The 17,216-nt window shown below is 44.2% G+C and overlaps 1 protein-coding gene across 7 annotated transcripts in view; it reads left to right on the forward strand.

Annotated features, from left to right (window-relative positions):
- The window catches only part of KCNT1 (potassium sodium-activated channel subfamily T member 1), a 215,107-nt gene that overhangs the window by 70,896 nt on the left and 126,995 nt on the right, over positions 1–17,216 (forward strand). The window lies entirely within an intron of this gene.

The following is a 17,216-nucleotide window of genomic DNA, read 5'->3' on the forward strand; positions in this document are numbered from 1 at the left end:
GGCGGCTGTGCCAGTGTTTTCATACACGCAGTTGCCATTTCAGAGGCTGTCTACAAAGGCAAAGCAGTTATGGAACGAATGATTTTGCATGCAGTTTGTATTTACATGCAGGCTTGGAGAATTTAACCATTAGGGCTACCAATATCTCACAACTCCACGAAGTTTAGAGATCAGGGGTGGCCAACTCCAGTCAAGGGCTACCAACAGGTCAGGTTTTCAGGATATCCCTGCTTCAGTATAGGTGGCTCAGTCTCTGCTTCAGCACAGGTGGCTCAATCAGTGTCACTGATTGAGACACCTGTGCCGAAGCAGGGATATCCTGAAAACCTGACCTGTTGGCAGCCCTTGAGGACTGGAGTTGGCCACTCCCATTTATAGAGGACCATTACCCAAAGGCCCAGGAGTCACAGAACTGGTGCTGGTTTTGATGTGCTCATTTTGAAGCACTGTATACAGCAAATTTGGGGGGGGGAAATAGATTAACGAAAGGGCATTTGCAGCAAAAGCGGTGTTAAATAATGTAAACCTTACACAGCGGTGTTTGAAAAAGGTCTACAAAAAGACCGAATGACATTTTTAATGTATTATAATGTAACAAGCTGTTTTGTTTCTATAGCAACCATTTACAAAGTCACAGATACTCCCCTGCAGTCATTTAGGGAACCCCCCCCGAGCCGAATCTTCGCCGATCGATCACAGGAGAACGGATCGATCGGCAACTTAGCTAATTACATATCATTGTGTGGGTTGTATTGATGCCCATATTAAAGGGAAAAAATTAAATAAAAATAAAAACCGGCAGCTTGGACAGCAGCTTTAAACATTGACTCAGATTTACTAGAGGCAAAAAGTTGCAAGACATCTTTCAGAGTATTCACTTGAATGGTCCATAATGAATTATTTATTTATAAAATATGTTACCAGGAAGTAATACATTGAAAGTTACCTCTCGTTTTCAAGTATGTCCTGGGCACAGAGTTATGATGACAAATACATGGTTACAAATACATAGTTACATAAGTGAACAGGGTATACATTATGTACAAGACATTGCATGCACAGTTAAAGATAATATATATTATAGGCGTATGTATTAGCACCGTTTAGTAAGTACGGCCCATTAAGCATGACAGTCAGGGTGATGTTATAACTAATGCAGTAAGTATTTAGCATTATAAGGATTTGATTGGGTGCTGCTAGTCAGTGGGTTGTCTAGTCTAGTGTAAACGTAACAATAATGTGCTTGGCCACTCCACACATTGTGAACGTGTTATTTTATTGACATCAAACATCATGTGCGCGTGACGAAGATGGCGCAGTACCGAAACGTTAACGTCAACACAATGACACATTCACGGTTTATGTTGTCGCCCAGCACATTGTTGTTACCTTGTATGCATGACAAACACACATGCACAATCTTCTATTAGTGGCCAATCTTAAAAAAGTGATGGATCAGCCATATAAAAACTTTGTGTGCTCGGTATATTGCTTTGGTTTCTCAAACACACACAGGGATTTTATCAGCATAAACTCTTTCCTACCGCCATTATTGCCCTTGGAGGCTTTCATGCAGACCTGAATTTCCACCCGAGGACCAGGATGCCATCACAAATGCGTGATGTCCTTGAAGGGCGTTGGTTCCAATCAGTCACCATTACACTGGAACTCCCATTGAACCCAACGTCACATTAAGACTAATGATGTGCAAAGGACAATAACATAATGTTAAGACACCCTGTTTTTTTTTTCCTGTAGTGTAAACTATAATGGACGTCAGAGATAATGACATGCTAATGATATGCAAATAAGGCGTTATTATAACATTGTATATCTACTAAAGTCTGTTAAGGTTAACACAGGGGCCTAATGTTATGTTATTTAAGTTATACCTAAACATTACTCCCACCCAGAAACTGATATACTGTAGGGCAGGGTTGGCCAACTCCAGTCCTCAAGGCCCATCAACAGGTCAGGTTTTCAGGATATCCCAGCTTCAGCACAGTTGGCCCAATCGGTGGCTCAGTCGAAGACTGAGCCACTGATTGAGTCATCTGTGCTGAAACTGAGACTGATTGAGCCACATCTGCTGAAGCAGGGATATCCTTAAAGCTAAAGGAGTAGCACACCTGGAGGTACATGAGAGATATTACTTATAGATGGATTAACTGCAGTACATGTGTGAGCAGTAAAGTTCAAATGTATACAGTGACAGAGGAGCTGTCCAGCAGCTGGTTTAGTTGGATGCTAGAACAGCTGCCCTGAATAGCGGAGGTTGTGGGTTCGGATCCTGTTGGTTATGACACCACTACCCTGTTCCTCATAAGGGGCCTTAGACTTGTCAGTATAGGTCTTATTGAAATCTTTTAGGAGAGGTGGAGTGTGAATCATTTAAATATACCTTGCATAAAGCATTAGCATATCTCTCAGGCACCTCAGGTTGGCTTCTTTCTGAGCACAGGTGTCTCTACATACAGTATGTAATTTGGAAGGAAGTTTGAGGGTATATATATATATATATGTGTATATATACAGTGTGTGTGTATATATATATATATATATATATATATATATATATATACAGTGTATATATACAGTATATATATATATATATATATACTGTGATACCATCAGGTATCTCTAGGTGATCGAACAGAGCGGTAGGTTTACTTTTCCAGCTCACAGAGAGTTAATCCTCACTTGAATGGCTAATGCAGCTGCAGCCTAATTAATCAGCCTATCTGAATGAACTGAATGAGGAAGTGTTTTAAAAGACACAGGAAGCTGCCAGACAGAGAAGGGGGAGATAGAAGTGCTCCCCAGCTGCGGAAGCTGGTATAGAGGACCTACAGAGGAGTTTCTCTGGTCTCAACATGGGGCTGAGTTCCCCTAGGAAGAAAGGAGGAGAGACCATGCTGAAGCAGGGACGTCTGGTCCAAAAAGGACTAAGATAAACAAAACCCTTATTATTGTATGCAGAGACTGTGTTACACTGTGGCATATGCCAGGGCATGTTTTTGGCTTGGGAACCAGCTTAGCTGGCCATGCAGTTAGTGAGGGCGAAAGCTATGGTGTAGTTAGCTTTCCCTAGAGGGAATAGGTGTTTATTTTCTATGATATGGTTTTCTTTAAGGGACAGTGCACTCGGAGTTTATTTGTTTGTGGATAATAAACCACTGGAAACACTTGAATCAGTGACTAAGAGGGTCACTATAAGCCCTAATGATAGCACTCAGAAGTCACCATACATGAGTGAGTATGATGTGCTGGAGAAATAAGTGTAATCACTAGAACCAAAAGTAGGAGGTATACAGCCTCCTGCCACAAACCTACAGGCAGCAGATAAAAACAGAAAAAATAATCAAATTTTATTAAATAAATCAATGACCGACGCAACTAAACAACTATAGGGAACATATAAATACACACACATGGGATATTAAAATCCTCTCGGAAGTAACGGTGGTGGGCTAATAGCTAATGACATGCACATATGTAGATACACATGTATAGGAATAGTACAACGATATATGCAGAGGTAGGTAAACTGTACACTGCAGGGAAATTCACATCAGTATAGAACTATACAGAGTAATGGCTGTATACTCTGCTAGCGTATATAGCACAGCATAGAGCGCTGCAACCAGTGTAAATACCTCAGCCCCACACGCAGCTGGTATGCTTTTTGTTACCCAATTGGTAGATATATAACCGGATGGTATATACTTGTGGGGAAACAAAGGAGGCACTTGATATATTATACACACGCTGTTGTTCAAAATCGCTCTAAAGTAGGCTATAAATGGTCTGATTAGACCTTCAACGGAAGAACGGCGAGTATGGGCAGTGACATGCGGTGAAGGTAGTATCTCACAGACACAGAGACGCGCTGTTATACTTCACACTACAGACGTAGGCTGAGGTATTTACACTGGTTGCAGCGCTCTATGCTGTGCTATATACGCTAGCAGAGTATACAGCCATTACTCTGTATAGTTCTATACTGATGTGAATTTCCCTGCAGTGTACAGTTTACCTACCTCCGCATATATCGTTGTACTATTCCTATACATGTGTATCTACATATGTGCATGTCATTAGCTATTAGCCCACCACCGTTACTTCCGAGAGGATTTTAATATCCCATGTGTGTGTATTTATATGTTCCCTATAGTTGTTTAGTTGCGTCGGTCATTGATTTATTTAATAAAATTTGATTATTTTTTCTGTTTTTATCTGCTGCCTGTAGGTTTGTGGCAGGAGGCTGTATACCTCCTACTTTTGGTTCTAGTGATTACACTTATTTCTCCAGCACATCATACTCACTCATGTATGGTGACTTCTGAGTGCTATCATTAGGGCTTATAGTGACCCTCTTAGTCACTGATTCAAGTGTTTCCAGTATGTATATTCCCTAAGCACCGAAGTTTTTATTACCTTACTACTAGGTGAGCGACTAGTTACTCTGTTTTTGTAGGATAATAAACCACTACAGTTAAGCTTACACAGTGTCTTAGCGTCTGTTTAGCTGTGTGGTTTGTCAATCTTTGGGAGGTTTAAACAATGCGATTTGTAACACAGAATACAGCTAGTTGTATCATTTTATTCAGTGATTTATCACCATGTTAGACTACCCGGTTTTACAAGGACCAACTCGCCGCGTTAGAATATCCCCCACATACCGTAAAACTTAGATTTTTTCTGGAGTGAGAGTCACTTCCACAGCATGCGGCATTCATTCAAAACCACAGTTATTAGCACACGCTGCTCACTGTCAGTAATGTCAGTGTCTTGCCTCCCGCCTTCCCCTCACACCATTTGCAATTACCCACTTTACGGCCACCTCATAAACTTAACCTCTCAGAAAGCCCATCCTTGTACATAATGTAACAAAGTGATCCTGAGTAAACCGTTACGAATTGAGTAGCGGAAGATTTTCTTGGAATAATGGCCATTGTTTTGAATGAGAATTGCTTTTTACCTGCCTCTGGAATTACTGTGGCAATCCAACCACATCCTCTCTCCCCCCCCCCCCCCCCCCCCCCCACCACCCCATGAGATAAGAGCTCTCCTGTGCATTATCTAATACAAGCAGTCTGCCTTGTACATTACCGATGTTGTACTCTGGGACAAAAACAGGTTTATGTCATGTTTGTTTTTGTACCAAAGAGAGTCAATTTGCTACTTTACTAAACATGACTTAAATTGCTAGAATTATAAAAAACCTCTGATAGCCGTATTGATCCTGGGGAAATGTAGGTTCATCGTAGGATGTGATACCTTAAAGCTGCAGACCAAGCAATATGTGTGTGTTTTTTTCATGCATATATAAATCAGATCTGTACTGTGAGAAAATACTTGTGGCATTTTTTTTAAACAACTCTGAATGACAATGTACATGTATTATAATGTAACAAGCATTTTTTGTTTCTATAGCAACCATTTACAAAGTCACAACCCCTTCCCCTTCTGAAACAGGCTCTGGCACACCCCTTTTTTTTTTGCCCTGACATCGCTAGCAGTGCATCAATTGCCTGGTCACATGATCTTCCCCACAGAACTTTGCATCATTGGTCCTCTTCTGTTGCATGGACAGCTATTTAGTGAACCCCCGAGCCGAATCTTCTCCGATCGATCACAGGAGAACGGATCGATCGGCAACTTAGGTCATTAATTATCATTGTGTGAATTATATTGATGCATATATTAAAGGGGAAAAAAAACGGTCGCTCGAACTGCTGATCTAATACTTAAACAGGGGGAGTTCTTTAGAGATAATAGAGGTTGTGTGTGTGGCCTACGATAGGCTGAGGAGGAATATGATGGGTTAGAATGGGAATTGACTTTGGTTTGGACGCAATTACACGTTTGGCCTGAAAAGAAACCCCCTCCCCCCCATAGCTGTTCTAGAGCAGTGATTCCCAACTCAAGTCCTCCCGAACCCCTAACCGTTCAGTTTTTAAGGATATCCCTGCTTCAGCACAGGTGGCTCAATCAATGGCTTAGTCATTTTGATTGGGCCAGGTGTACTGAAGCAGGGATATCCTTAAAACCTGAACAGTTAGAGGTTCTGGAGGACTTGAGTTGGGATCCACTGGTCTAGAGATTGTCGAATGGAGGAGGGGAGAGTAGAGGCTGCTGAACACCCTCTGCACAATCACAGACTGCAACCTTAACACAAGTGTGCGCCACTTTCAATACCTCAGTGGTCTCTCCCTTGATGTGCTGGTTTCAAAAACACCTAATTAACCCACTAGTGCATCTGTCAAGAGCTCAAGTGAAAATGTAGCGACGTACAAGTTCTTTCCCTCTTTGCTTTGTTCCTTGTAAACACGGTTCAGCCATTTCCATGTACAGTATTTCCCGAGCCTACCGACAGCTCTTCCTCTCTCAGCTACTTTCGTTTGCTCGTCTCAACCCATCGTAAACCCTCACTTCCCTTCTCTTTAAATATTCATGTGCAGGAGGTAGAGAGTGGTTTTCTGTCGACCCGTCTCCCCCTCGTTTCCAGCTGACGTGCCACTGTATATATAACATCCCCATAACCGTTACTAATTAGTCCGTTCTTCCATAAAACATCCTAAGAAAGGTACTCCCAAGACGAAAGGCTCCTGTGAAGTCCGATCATTTAGCTGACACTCCAAGTAATCATGGTGTCAACAGCTGTTCCTGGGAGATTTTAGCGACAGTGGGAGGTGTTGCAAGTTATCTATAAGTGGAAAGGAATGAAGAAGTAGCTTCAACGTTTGGGCGCAGACTGCGGCTTCCATCCTTTCCCCAGGAAGATGCACTCTTTACACAGTGTGTTTTGGTAATTAAATATGCATTAATAAACCTTACATCACATAGGTGAAGGAAAGCACAGTGGGGTATATTATGATATTTGCATTCAACCAAAGAATTTACATGCAATAGAAAACCCTACCGTCAGTACTATAGTATTTAATTAGAGTCCCAAGTCCTACATAAGACAACCCAAATACACCTTTGGACAACAAGCAGAGAGACACTTATGCACAAAAAGGATCACACCTGGGATATATGATTATTTGGATATGGAAAGTATATTTAAATGACTTAAATTAGCATATATCTCAGGTTAAGTAGTGCATTTTTTATTTGCTTTGCTCTAATCCGTCACTCTGCCCCATTCCTCCGCCTAACCCGTCACTCTCTCCCATTCCTCCTCCTAACCCGTCACTCTCTCCTGTTCCTCCTCCTAAACCGTCACTCTCTCCTGTTCCTCCTCCTAACCCGTCACTCTCTCCTGTTCCTCCCCCTAACCCGTCACTCTCTCCCATTCCTCCTCCTAACCCGTCACTCTCTCCTGTTCCTCCCCCTAACCCGTCACTCTCTCCTGTTCCTCCTCCTAACCCGTCACTCTCTCCTGTTCCTCCTCCTAACCCGTCACTCTCTCCTGTTCCTCCTCCTAAACCGTCACTCTCTCCCATTCCTCCTCCTAACCCGTCACTCTCTCCTGTTCCTCCTCCTAAACCGTCACTCTCTCCTGTTCCTCCCCCTAACCCGTCACTCTCTACCGTTCCTCCTCCTAACCCGTCACTCTCTCCCGTTCCTCCGCCTAAACCATCTCTCTCCCCCGTTCCACTGCCTAATCTGTCACTCACTCTCATTTCTTCACTTAACCCGTCACTCTCCCGTTCCTCTGCCTTACCCGTCTCTCTCCCCCGTTCCTCTGCCTTACCCGTCTCTCTCCCCCGTTCCTCTGCCTTACCCGTCTCTCTCCCCCGTTCCTCTGCCTTACCCGTCTCTCTCCCCCGTTCCTCCACCTAACCCGTCTCTCTCCCCGTTCCTCCACCTAACCCGTCTCTCCCCCGTTCCTCCACCTAACCCTTCTCTCTCCCCATTCCTCCACCTAACCCGTTTCTCTCCCCCATTCCTCCATCTAACCTGTCACTCTTTCCCATTCCTCCGCCTAACCCGTCACTCTCCCCCGTTCCTCCGCCTAACCCGCCACTCTCCCGTTCCTCCGCCTAACCCGTCACTCTCCCCCGTTCCTCCGCCTAACCCGCCACTCTCCCGTTCCTCCGCCTAACCCGTCACTCTCCCCCGTTCAGGAGCGCAGAACGCCACCTCCCCATGTAAACGAGCAAATAGTACATGATATTACTAAATCATGGGGCATCCAAAGGGTTTATATGCTAATTTGCTAAATCCTCCCTACTTGGCGACATTTCGCTGAAAGCTTGTGCAATTGCTAAATCTAGGCCTACATTGGTGACATTATTTACCGTTTGAGGCTTGGTGAAATGTTTTCCAAGGAATCGAATTTGGGCTAAAAATGATAAATAAATGCTCAACATGTTGTGAATGCATATTACACATTTTTGCACATCTCTATTTGTAATGTTGATTCCAAAATATTTCTTGTACTTGGGCTTACATACTTCATCACGTCTCCCAAATGTGTCATTCTGTTTGACAGCAGAAGGTTGGAAAAGAAATTGTGCACGGAGACAGCGTAACAAAAACAGAGAAATATGTATGTTGACAAATTCCTTCTGATATTACTTTTGTGCAATGAGGATTGATTTGCCTGTGCTGGGGGGGATCTGGGCTGTGGTAATCTCTCCAACAGTGTGGGGTCATAGTGCCAAGTGTATAAGAAAAAGTGACTTGTCTTCAATGCAAACGTGCACCATTCAGCTATACAAGGTAGCAATTCCATGTTTTATATAAATCATAATAATAATAATAATAGCATGTTCTTGTACAGCGCTGCTAGTTTTACGTAGCGCTTTACAGAGACATTTTGCAGACACAGGTCCCTGCCCCATGGAGCTTACAATCTATCTTCCTGTGCCTCAGGCATCAAAAAATAAAGTGACTTGCCCAAGGTCACAAGGAGCCGACACCAGGAATTGAACCAGGTTCCCCTGCTCTGTGCCAGTCAGTGTCTTTACTCGCTGAGCCGCTCCTTCTCCCTGTCATAAGAATTATGTATGAATCTATAAGAGTACGCCACCACAGACTTCATAATAGCTTCTTTATTTAGCCAAAATGCCAACGTTTTGGCTAAATATCATAGGCTTTATCATCAAGGTCAGGACTTGTTATGAAGTCTGTGGTGCCGTAGACTTTATATACTGTATTCCTACATCAGTCTGTTACTGGGGCCTTGCAGGAAGCCGTATTGAAGTAGTGAGCATTGGCAATTGATTTGTACATCTTGTTTCCATACTTTAAGAAGAGTGCTTGGAGAATTCTTCAATCACATTAATATCATTATAAGAACAGTAAGAAAGAGTTCCCATTTAGCTGTATATCCACAACAAGGGTCATTAATTGTATGTACTTTGGTAATGCTTAGGGTGACCAGATTTGTCCCGGCAAAAACCGGAACAAATGTCATGCGTGAAGAGCGCTTTCTGACTGCGCATGCGCGATCAGCACTTGCCGGCTGGTCGCGCGCATGCATTTGAAGGTCGCTCATGCGCATGCCCATGAGCGACTGGCAAATGCTGATCGCGCATGCGCACGAGCAATCACCAAGTGATGATCGCGTATGCGTGTCCAACGGGATAGAAAACTGGGGCCGCACCCCAAAAAGTCAGGACAGTGCCCTGAAACCCGAGACTGTCCCGGGTCACCCTAGTGATGGCAGACATTCTTCCTGTGTGAACCTCCCATGAGAGATGATCACGTTGAGTGCTGGGTAACACCATTCTGTATTTAAGAAGGGTTTACCAACAGCAATCAGAAAGCTGCATATATATCCATAGCAACTCAGAACTGGAAGAGAAATATCTCACCCTATTATACGGAGGTCTTGAAATCTCCTGGTCAAATTAAACCTATCACAAACAATCTATATCAGTGGCTTCCTGTTCAATATATTGTGATGCGGTATTCTCTTATCAGGGAGATCCAATTCCCCTTCAGATCAATGCGCCCGTGCCTCATTTAACCCACATGTAATTGGGTCCTCATTTCATTGCCACCTATTTGGAGGTGTATGCAGGCAGACGGCTGGAACGTCCCTCGTATTCTACCCCAGTGGTAGCTGCAGGAATACCTCTTAAGTAAATTGTAGAGTTTAAGCAAATTAAAATCTTCAATACAATACAAATTCTAATTTTTTTATTCGATATTCCAGATCCCGATTACTAAACCGTTCGATTAAATAATGTTTCTTCTAAAAGCACAAAGCTTAATTTTTTTTAACAGATTTTCCCCCTAAGGGGTGTGTGTGTCACATTATCTAAACCAGGAATGGCCATTATTGTCCCTGTGGCAATGCGTATCCTCGAAGCTAATTATATACAAAAATACCAGCCGTTGTATATCTCATTAGCATAGCCTTAACGCCCCACTATGGCAGCATAAGTTTGCGTTATCTTCCAGTAACATGCTGTTAAGTATATCTTAGGCTAAGGCCCCGCTGCCTGCGCTGCACGCGCTCCTGCGAGGCTGGCGGCGCATGCAGCGGGGGGGGGGGGGGGCGGCATGATGGGGGAGTGACGGGGGCGCAGCCATGACGTTAACAGGCAGGTTTGCTCTCATTGGCTGAACCGCCAGGGGGGCGTGGACTAGCGCTCCGTCGCTAGGTCTAATCACAATTTTAATGTGAGTGTGAAAAACGCATCGCGCAGCGTGGCGGTCCCCCTTGCAGCGGCCCCGGCCCCAGTGAGAGGCAGCTCTTGTCCCCGCAGCGCCCGCCATAGCGAGCGCTGCAGTAGCCAGTGGGGACCAAGGGTTAGCGTGACTTTCGTCAAGACCCTGAAATAGGTGTTTGTTAACTCGTACCCAACTGTGACGTTGCACCCATGCAGGACCTGTTAATGCCCCATTTCCGAGTCTGGATGGGAGTACCGGCATGTTTAGGTCTGACACAATGCAATGTTAAGTCCCGGTGTTAAGGTTAACAGACTTTTGCGGATATGTGATGTTATTGTAATGCCCCGTTTGCATATATTTTATTTATTTATAAAATGTGTTACCAGGAAGTAATACAGTGAGAGTTACCTCTCGTTTTCAAGAATGTCCTGGGCACAGAGTTATGATGACAAATACGTGGTTACAAATACAGGTATATCCCGGTTTAAGGACACTCACTTTAAGTACACTCGCGAGTAAGGACATATTTTCGATAGCCCCATACCCCTGTGTCCGTATGCTCGCTTCGCGAGTACGGACATTTATTCTGCCCCACAGACCGCCTTAGCAGTGACGCACTGATTTCCCCTCGCCCAATAGGCAAACGGCAGCTCACGCATGCGCCTGTCAGCACGTCCTGAACAGCAATACCGGCTCCCTACCTGTACCGAAGCATCGATAAGTGCAAAAAAAGGGAGTGCTTCACTTTAAGTACATTTTCGCTTTACATACATGCTCTGGACCCATTGCCTACGTTAATGCGGGGTATGCCTGTACATAGTTACATTAAGTGAGCAGGGTTATACATTATATACACGACATTGCATGCAGAGTAAGAGATAATATGTTATAGGCGTATGTAATAGTTACTGGATTCATGTTAATAAACCTTCATCGCACAGGTTTAGATAAGCAGAGCGACATTTGTCTTAAATCAGAGTATTTACATGGAATATAAAACCCTACATTTCAATGCAGTCTGTATTTGTAATGTTGATTCCCCCAGTATTTTTAGCACTGGGGCCATGCCGCCAGCTCTCGTACTTCTCCACATCTCCCAAATGTCTTCCTGTTTGACAGCTGAAGGTTGGGAAATAAATTGTGCATGGAGTCAGTGTAATATTAATAAAAAAAACCAGAGGGAAGTTGTGATAAACTGAAGGATAATTTGCTGTACTTGTGAGTACACAGGCTCTGATTCATATCAGCTCGAGAGGTCTGTGTGTTGCTTCCCTGTTAAATATTGATACGTTTTTGTTGTATTAGAAATGGTTTATTCCCAGGTCTAGAGCAGAGTTAAGCATTAAACTGTAATGAGTTGAAATTCAGGGCTGGCTTGATGGCGGTTCCATTGGTCCAGCCTCACCGAGCCCCACGCTATTCCCCCACAACATTTAAAACTGGTTGCCGGGGAGAGCGCGGGGCCTCTGGAAATGCCTCTTACCTCCTCTCTTGCACCTCATTTCTGTGGCACGTTGCAATGATGCCACAACGTCGCAGAGATGGGGAGCAGGAGAAGATGCCAAAAGGTAAGAGGCCCCTCGCTCTGCCCCGGCACCGGGACCCGCTAAATTCCAAGCCGGCATTCATTGAATGACACACACACACTGCAGTATATAGCGATATCCAAAATAAAGACTAATTTCCCAAGTGATCATCATCAAGTAAATATTACATTTCGGTGTGGACATCGCTCAGTAAGGGTCTCCTGCAGCTTTCATGCTAAACGCCATAGTTCAAGATGTGTATATGCAACAGTGGCCTTTTCTATCAGAATAAGTATGTTCTTCGTGCATTAAGTGGATTATAATATCTGTCTTCATGAGACGGTGGGACGCTGTTTTTGGTAGTCTGGTTACAGAGGAACTTTTCAGCCCATATTTATTAGGCAGGAGCTATTCTATAAGCCGCCAGAAGATGCCATATGGCTGCTTCTTGTGGATGGGCTGGAAGTCTCCTTCTTTGCTTGAAGGAGTCTTAGAAAATAGCATCACTTAGTCAATATTGCCCATTATACAGTGTGCCTCGGTGCACCTCCTGTTGCCTTTTGTGTTGCGTTTACATTGGGACTTTGTTATGTCATCATAAGAGTAATTTTTTTTTTCAGGGGTGAAAACACACTGTTTGCACCAAAAGTGTGCCAATTTGATACCGAAATAACATTAACACACAACCCCCTATCCTTAGATTGGGCACCGACTTAGTTTACCCCTGTCTTACTTCACCCCAATGTTGTGACAAAGCTTTTGTATAAAGGGAGCTGAATTTCAAAATGTAACCGTTTCCAAAACCTAGGGAGCTGCAAAACGTGGGCGAGCAAACCATGCGGCTTTAAATGCTGAGCAACAAAAGAAGACACTGTTTAACGTTAATGGCTTGTTTTAACATAACCGGCTGCTGCCTGAGCAGACGTTTAGCTAATAGCCATTTAACAAATGACGTTTTCTTTTTGCCACCCATTTAGTGGCTAAGAAGCCCTACAATTAAGTTATTATCTGTTGGGATGTCCCTTTTTACGTTTAATATAATTAGGTTTCCGCAGAAAAACGCAAACCTCAGAAGAACACGATGTATCGCGGATGCCCTGCGCTAGATTACGTAGTCCGCGTAAAATCTGCAAGCGCCATTGGCGAAGCGGTTTGGGTGATGTGTGTGATATGTATGGCTCACCAACATCTTTCCATGAGACTAGTGTTCACGTAGGAGTTCCTAACACACGTTAGCGTTAAGGGGGGAAAATAGGAAATAAGGCATTGAGGGGCCTATGCAGAGAGCAGCGCTATTTCGAAATTCGCCATTTTTTGGAGAAAATCGCGCAGAAAGCAGCAGAAAATGGCGAGTTCCGAAAAACGCGCCAATTTTTCTTTTCAATTTGTAAAACTCGCCTCGCGGCTGGCGAGAACCTCAATCTCGCCAGTTTAAAAAATATCCGTATGCAGAGAGGCGCGAACGGCATCTAGCGGCTGTTCGTGCCAATAAAATGGCGCGATTGTCTCCGTTTTGACTCGCCAGAAAAAACTGCCGCTCGCGGCCATTGCAAAGGGAAAAAAAAAGGCGCGAATTTGTTTTAACACATTTCTGAAGCGCGCATCTCGCCAATTTAAACTCGCCACACGCATCCATGTTAAACATAGCAGAATTCGCACTTTTCTGCATATGGAGATTAAAACTCTCCAAAAAAGCTACTTTTTAATAAATTCGCCAATTTTAAAATTCGCTGCTCTCTGCATAGGCCCCTGAGTGTTTCAAACCAGCAGTGAGATCTGTTAGCAATGGGATATATAGGGTTCCACATTTTTTTTTGCAGCAGGGGAGATCCCCAATAATGACTTGACCTGCCAGTCTTCCCACTCTGGTATTTTCAGCGTTAGACTACATTGCGTCAACGTCTTCCGTGGGACTGCGCTGGATTGCTCTTACCGTCACTTTAACAAGTTCGAGTTCTTTCTATCATCATCTGGACCCGCAAACTAATCCGCCACGCCCCCCACGCCCTAGGCTTTGGTTTCGTTCTTTCCTTAGAAAGCGATGCAGCCTCCTCTGGGTTCAAAGGGTTAATTTGGGATGTAAATGACATGTGGCCGAAGAAATTACAGTAACTTGATGAACCCACATAGGGCCACACAATATGCTCAAGACGCATCCTAAAGTTGCAAGACTGAAATGAGAGTTACCGACTGTAATTAAAAACCCTGTGAGCCAATTCATGTCGGTGCAGGTAGGAGGCGAGACGGTATTTTGGGAGTTTTACGGACAGTTCTAGCACCAACTAATTACTTTTCTGTGGAACTCCTGCGTCCAAGGGATTACGCTGATTGAAATTGTAGGTTGTCTGAGTCGGCCCCATAGAAAGCAAGTTTGCCAGATTACCGTGCTGCAGGGAGCCAAGCCGGCAACAGGGGAGCCAAGCCGGCAACAGCCTGATACCTTCCCATGGGAGAAGAAAGTGAATAACCATGTATCTAGAGCAGGGGTAACCAACTCCAGTCCACCAGCAGGTCAAGTTTTCAGGATATCCCTGCTTCAGCACAGGTGGCTCAATCGGTGGCTCAGTCGAAGACTAAAGCTGAGACTGATTGAGCCACTTGTGCTGAAGCAGGGATGGTTTTAGCCACCTGTTTGGAGCTGGGATATCCTGAAAACCTGACCTGTTGGTAGCCCTTGGGGACTGGAGTTGGCCACTCCTGCTCGAGACCTAGTCTTTATTATTCCATCCCATCTGGCATCACACATTGACAAAGCAATGGACCATGTCATTTCAGAAGCAAGAGGCTTTGTCTCAAAGATGCTTATAGGCACTATACCATTTTTATCATTAACCCTTTCAGTGGCGGAAGGTTGTGCCACGGACTCTCCAGCGCTTGTGCATCCCGGGATGAGTTTTCTGTCCCCCCCCCCCCCCCACCAGTGTGGCACGCGGTCGCGTACAGCCCCTAAATAACTAGCAGAGGCCAATGACGTAGGGTGTGCATCATAAGGGCCCCTGGGGTGCCACTTTTTTTTCCTTTTTTTACATAGTACGTCAATAGAGCACTGAAGGGGTTAACAGTGGCTAGCTCCAGCCACTGTAGTGGTAGTTAATGATAATTTCTAATGCATCAATGATTTTGGAGAAAATTATTTCGCTATAGGCAAAGTCGACTTTAGGAAAAGGAGTCCCTGCCCCGAAGAGCTTACAATCTAAGTGGTAAGTAGGGAGAACTTGCAGAGACAGTAGGGGATTGTTCTGGTAAGTGCATCTGCAGGGGGTAAATTGTCTAAACAGCCCTGACCCTTAAAGCATTAGTCCAAGCTGCCAGTGCCCCCCCCCCCCCCTCTTTAATACGTGCAGAAATACAATCCACAAAACGATAAGTAATTAACTAAGTTGTCGATCGATTGGCTCAGGGGTTCACTATATGGCTGCAGAGTATTGACTCGGTATCTGTGACTTTGTAAGTGGTTGATATAGAAACAAAAATGGCTCGTTACATTATAATACATAAAAAATGTCATTCAGAGTTGTTTAAAACAAATTCTACATATATTTTCTCCTAGTACAGAACTGATTTATTTAATAAATAAATACACACATGTAGGATATTGCTTGAATGGCGGCTTTAAGTGACCTGATGGAAAACAATGATAATTTAGTAGAACAAATCTTGCTTTAAAAGAGATATTCCACCAAGCTCTCTGGGGACGCTGATTCTAATAATGAGCAGGATTGACTTCCAATGAGTGATACGTGATAGTTCTTGGTGGTACACACTGGAGATGCGTGAAACTTTCACCTAAGTTTGCAAACTAGGCGAAAAGTGTCCTCTTCAGCCACAAAAAAATCTTGCCACCTCGTCAGAGTTTGCAAGCGATTCCCCCATCCTTTTAATCCAGACCCAGAAATAGGGTTTTTTGGTTTCCTCTCCACTTAAAAAAAAAAGCAACTTATTAAAACAGGGAATTCTCAGTGGAAATGTGCGATTTTTGCAAAAAAAATTTTTGTTCATTTTCAAGCAATGTGAAAATTTCCAATTTTGACAAACGTTACATAAACCCCCCCAAAACAGTGAACCAATTTTGGCCATTTTCACACATCACTAGGACACACATACAGGAGGCCTGTTCTATAAAATATGCCTTATTTAAAAAAATATATATATATATATATATATATCTACAAGGCATATCCTGAGTTTTAGAAGGTTTGTTAAACTTTGTTAATACTGTGCTTATTGATCTCGTCCGCCTGTTTTCATCACAGTAGGAATCCACTTATTCTTGCATCATTGAATCGGATCTAGCATTTATATGGTTCCAAGAGCCAAGCAGCACCACTAAAATCTAAATTGAAATGTAATCCACGTGTCCATTAAAAGGGGTCACATTATAACAAATCCGCTCTTCTAAGACAGGGGTGCTCCACTCCAGACCTAAAGACCCCCCCAACAGGTCAGGTTTCCAGGATTGCTTGAACGGAAGATGAGTCCTCTTCCATTCCTCTGCTGGCTACAGCGCGATCTCCCCCCCCCCACGACGATGAGCTGAAAGCTGAAGACGTAGCCACTACTTTGCAGGGCCCCTGGAGTGCCAGACCCCGTTACGTATTGGCTGAGGCACTCAAAGGGTTAACGTCACGTTAGGTGGCCCAACAGAGTTTAGTAAACCGGGGCATTAGGTTTATACAGTATGATGGTAAAACATGGGAAGGGTTCGATTTCCTCTAACCCACTGGTTGGCAACATGTGCTCGTGGGAGGCTTCACCTGTGGCCCCAACCACTGGCCACCAGATCAGCCTACTCTCCCCAGTACAGGGTGAATGTTGCTGGGGTGGGTAGTAGCTTCTCTCGCGCTCCCTCGGCTGCCTAATGATGACAGTGCTCTGCACCTCTCCTGCGCTAATCATTAGTTCCCAGCATAAGGAAAGGAGCGGGACAGTATTCACCAGCGCACCAGCATTAAGATGCCGATTGGAGGGGTAGAGGAGAAGCGCCTACCCACAGCTGCGAAGTCCCTTCTTCCTGTGCACAATATATGTGTGGCTCCTTTGAGGGCTTAAGGGCCTACCTCTGCTCTAACCACATCCCTTCAGAACGATATATCCTGCTTAGTATAGGGCCATATT

The sequence above is a fragment of the Ascaphus truei genome, chromosome 21, assembly GCF_040206685.1.
Source record: "Ascaphus truei isolate aAscTru1 chromosome 21, aAscTru1.hap1, whole genome shotgun sequence".
In the NCBI taxonomy this organism is placed as follows: Eukaryota; Metazoa; Chordata; class Amphibia; order Anura; family Ascaphidae; genus Ascaphus; species Ascaphus truei.